The sequence below is a fragment of the Austrofundulus limnaeus genome, unplaced genomic scaffold, assembly GCF_001266775.1.
Source record: "Austrofundulus limnaeus strain Quisiro unplaced genomic scaffold, Austrofundulus_limnaeus-1.0 Scaffold130, whole genome shotgun sequence".
NCBI classification, from domain to species: domain Eukaryota; kingdom Metazoa; phylum Chordata; class Actinopteri; order Cyprinodontiformes; family Rivulidae; genus Austrofundulus; species Austrofundulus limnaeus.
This window is the reverse complement of record NW_013952532.1, coordinates 415,428-419,671: the sequence shown is the minus strand read 5'-3', so window position 1 is coordinate 419,671 and position 4,244 is coordinate 415,428. Positions and strand designations below refer to the sequence as shown.

At 37.2% G+C, this 4,244-nt stretch overlaps 1 protein-coding gene across 1 annotated transcript in view; it reads left to right on the top strand.

Annotated features, from left to right (window-relative positions):
• Positions 1-4,244, top strand: part of cacna1ib (calcium voltage-gated channel subunit alpha1 Ib) — a gene marked incomplete in the record, with an annotated part of 260,271 nt that overhangs the window by 81,075 nt on the left and 174,952 nt on the right.

Below are 4,244 nucleotides of genomic sequence, written 5' to 3'. Positions count from 1 at the left end.
TTTCTAAGGTGAGCTGCTACCAATGCGTAATCATATGTAGACCTATATTATTTTATATTATATTTTTAAATTATTTCTATACATACAATTTCAGTGACTTATTAGTAGGGAACATTTTCTTAAACCTTGGAAACACAAATCAATCAACTTCTCATTCTGAGTTCCAGCATTTTAGCATAAATGGAAGGTATTTATTATGCGTCCTACATCATCTCAGCTGTTTGTGTGGAACGCGCATGCATCAACAAGGATTAAGCTGCTCAGACTTCGTGTGGGATACACTCAGATTGAGATATTTAGGACTAAATGGAGGCAACAACTAGAGTCAGCTTTAATTGCTCAGTGTGAAAGTACTTTAGAATTCCTGGTATCATTAGTACACGTTGTCCTCTGAGGTGTTAGACCTGAAAAGAAGCAGCGTTGCCAGCCATTCTTAAGGTCCAATTGCTTGCTCCTGCCACATTCATTATGTAGCTTTACTGTTCATTGCAACAAAGACATTCATTGTTCAAAGCTAAAATTGCTCATAGGTATTCAGTCTTGGGGAGTTCAGAGATGTCGGCGGAACACACTTGTAAACTAAAGTAACAAAACAAATGTGTTTTTCAAACTGTTTTAGGTGGAACGAAGTTTTCTTTTGTCACCCAGTGTGATGCAATCAAATCAGGATTCAGCTTGCAGCCTAGCCATTTCGATAAAATTTATATATTTTATAACAAACAGTACATTTCCCCCGTTGAACTGAAAGCAAAGTTGCATAAGCAATGAAATGTCATGCTTGATATATCGTGGTCTGTGGTTCTGCTTCCCTGGATCGTACAACAAAGGCATCCTCCATCAGGGACTGCTGTCATTTCCACCACATCTGTGTGACTCCACTGATGCTGGGCTGAAAACGATAGCACAGAGCCGAGTGCGGAGCGGTGAATATCGTGTTAACCAGCTCACCTTCCACTTTAGTTCCACAGTGGGGGAATTTATCAGAGCAGTATGGAAAAAGTAGATAGCGGGGGCCGTTCCTAAACCTGGAAACTGCTCTCCGCATCTAAGCCCGTACCTGTGAATTGTGTGGTGGGAAAGTTATAAACAGTCAGAATAGATTTTGCTCCGGAAGCGACTCCAATGGGAAGGTAAGTTCAGATTAATAGTTTTCAATTTGCTTTTATTTGCCTCTGGACAAACACATGTGACCCTTTTTTCTACTGCAACCTCTCACAGAAGCGCTCACATTTATGGATCTCTGTAGATTTACAAGCAAACAGCTTCATGACTTGTGCGCCTGCACATTGTTTCACAAGTGTACTGCTTTCAACAATATTTAATAAACTACAAGAGCCCATTTCTTATGTTGGTTTTACTGTTTTGTATTAAATACAGCTGCTCAGCTAAGCCTGGTAATGTTCATCTTCTCATTAGACCCCCTAAACATGTGATGAGTGTTATCATTGTGCTTCTGATAACAGGTCACATGATGTCTGGCTGCTAAATAGTTTGACAATTAGTAGAAGTTTAATGATCCGTGATAATTATAATGCGTTGTTTGGACAAGGCCCCTAAAATGACACCATCGTAGATGCAAACATCTGGATTCATTCATAACAATCAGAGGCTGCCCGTCTGGATTGGTGGTCATTTTCTGCATTATTTTTCCTTTAATGCAAATTCATAGCTCTAAGATATTAGGCGCATAGTTTTTTTTTTTTTTTTTTTGGGAGAAAACTGATTAGATAACTTGTGAATAAAAGCAGCTAAGTTTTAATTGTGCAAGTTYTCTGCTCAACAAAAGCATTTTAGCTGCTGAATTAATTTGCAGTCAGTTGCTTTAGGTGTTCTTTTCATCAATGTGTAAAAGTACATTATTGCTGAAGTATGCTTTACTAACCAAGCTTTTTGTCTGGTTGTGTACTGCTGCCAGCAAGAAACACCAATTAAATGTAAAGTCTTTGTAAAAAAATAAAAAAACAACATGTTGGGCATGTAGAATATTCAGAAAGTGCAACAGCTAGTGTTTCATTATAAATAGTTTACACCACTTGATAGACTACATATTTTGGCTACAGCTGAAACTATTGAGCTGGTTATTATCATCTTCACTTTTTTTATTATTTTGCGGGGGTAGAAATTTCATCCGTCCGTTACACATTTAGAATGCTGTAACTTTCACAAAAAAAGGCTAAAATACGCCAAACTTGGTAAGAGTCATCCATGTCACATGCCCGACCATACCATGTGGTCATTTGACATCAAAACTCCATCCCCTGACAACAGGAAGTGACCTTTTTTTTTGGCTTGGAAAGCTCTAACCCTCTTAACTTAATCAGCAACAAATTGTGTCAAAAAACAGACAATAAGTTGATCTCACTTACTTTCAAGCACAAACAATTTTTGGTGAAAGGTGTGGTCATGGTGGTGCAGCGAAGTCAGATGTCACACCGTTGACATACGTTTGGCTCTAAATTATGTATATTTCAGTCAATCTACACTCAATTCACTATGGTCCATCCAAATCCACTYCACTACAGGAATGCAGTCCAATTTGTAGGGGGTTGTGGCCTAATTCCTCCACAGCACCCCCTACAATTAATTTAAATATTAGCTAATATTATTGTGATCTTATCATTACTAGTCATCTAAAAAAATAGCCCCAAGCAGGGGCGGACTGGGGAGAAAAAGTGGCCCGGGAGTTCCTGACAAACTGGCCCACTTTCAAAGGCTGTTAAAAATACTCAGACTTGAACATGATTTTTTTTTTCTTTTCAAAAATAATTACATTCACAAAGCATTTATTTGAGATGTACAGTGTGTACCTGTGAAGCTAAGGTGCAGGTTTTTGGTCTGTGAGAGGAAACTGGAATACTAAGAACAAATTCATTCATGCAGAAGGAGAACATGTAAACACCACCAAAAAKGTTCCAGGCTGGGATTTGATCCAGCAACTGAGAAAGAACACCTCTACCAACTGAGCCACTGAACTACCAAATATTTTATTTATGACACTGATCAAGATTGACAATCATCCAGATAATAAGTGATCAAAAATATCAGAATCAGCTTTATTGGCCAAGTATGTTGACACACACAAGGAAACTTTAAATACCGTATATGTCTACGCACACACACACACACACACACACACACACACACACACACACACACACACACACACATATATATATATATATATATATATAGTTTAACAAACACTATGTCATCTTAGCAAGATTTCATACAAGGTCAAGGGAAAACACAAAAATAAACACGTGATATCTAAGAATGATTGTTGTTAGCAAATCTTGTTCTGACTTTAACCATTCTGCAGATAAACAGCATGACATGAAAACCTAGATCATTAAAGTATGTCATGAATTACTGGCTTAAACCTAAAAGTTTTGGTTCCAGCACAATTATTATTGTTAGTACTCGGTTATTTGGCAGCACAGAAACGTTATTTACAAATGAATTAAAAGATGTCAACAAAGAAAGTCTCGTCCATCCAGCCTTATATGGTGGAGCCAGAGCCTGACCCAGAGCGAGAGGGGAATGAAAATGACAAAGCTGCAGAACCACAGATTTGCAAACTTGGTAAGCAGGAAATGTTTGCCCTTCAGTAGTTCTGCATCAGGTACTGATTTTATTGTGCAACAACRTAATAGAGAATAGAGTAAATTGAGCAAATTGAAAAAAATATGACCCAAACAGAAAATAAAGTTATCGCCGCACTGAGAGAGACTAAACATGTTCAACTTTTCTGCGCTTCTAGAGACTCCAAGTACCCAACAACATGTATTTAAAGGTTAAAATAGGATGCACACTCAAAGTATGGGCAGTGAATAACTAAGCTGTCAAATCACTAGCTATCAAATTTTAACCCAGTAGCTGTAAAACTGACTGATGAATAGCCATTTTGTTTTGRATTTGGCAATAAGCTCTGGAAGCCATCTTGTCTTGGGTTGACTTCAAAAGTTAGTTAACTGTAGATGTGTATTAAAGACTACTTAAAATTTACCCAGTGCTTTATGACATATTGTCCTAATGGACAAATGAATGTCAATGCCAGAATGTAATGGTAAAATTCTAAGCAAATGTTTTTTCTTCTATTGAAAAGCATTAAAGTAATGATTTTCAGCTACAACTACACTAAATTGTATCACAGTTTTGGTAAAATTGAAGAAATTCTAACTATGTTTGTGTTTTCTAAGGTGAGCTGCTACCAATGCGTAATCATATGTAGACCTATATTATTT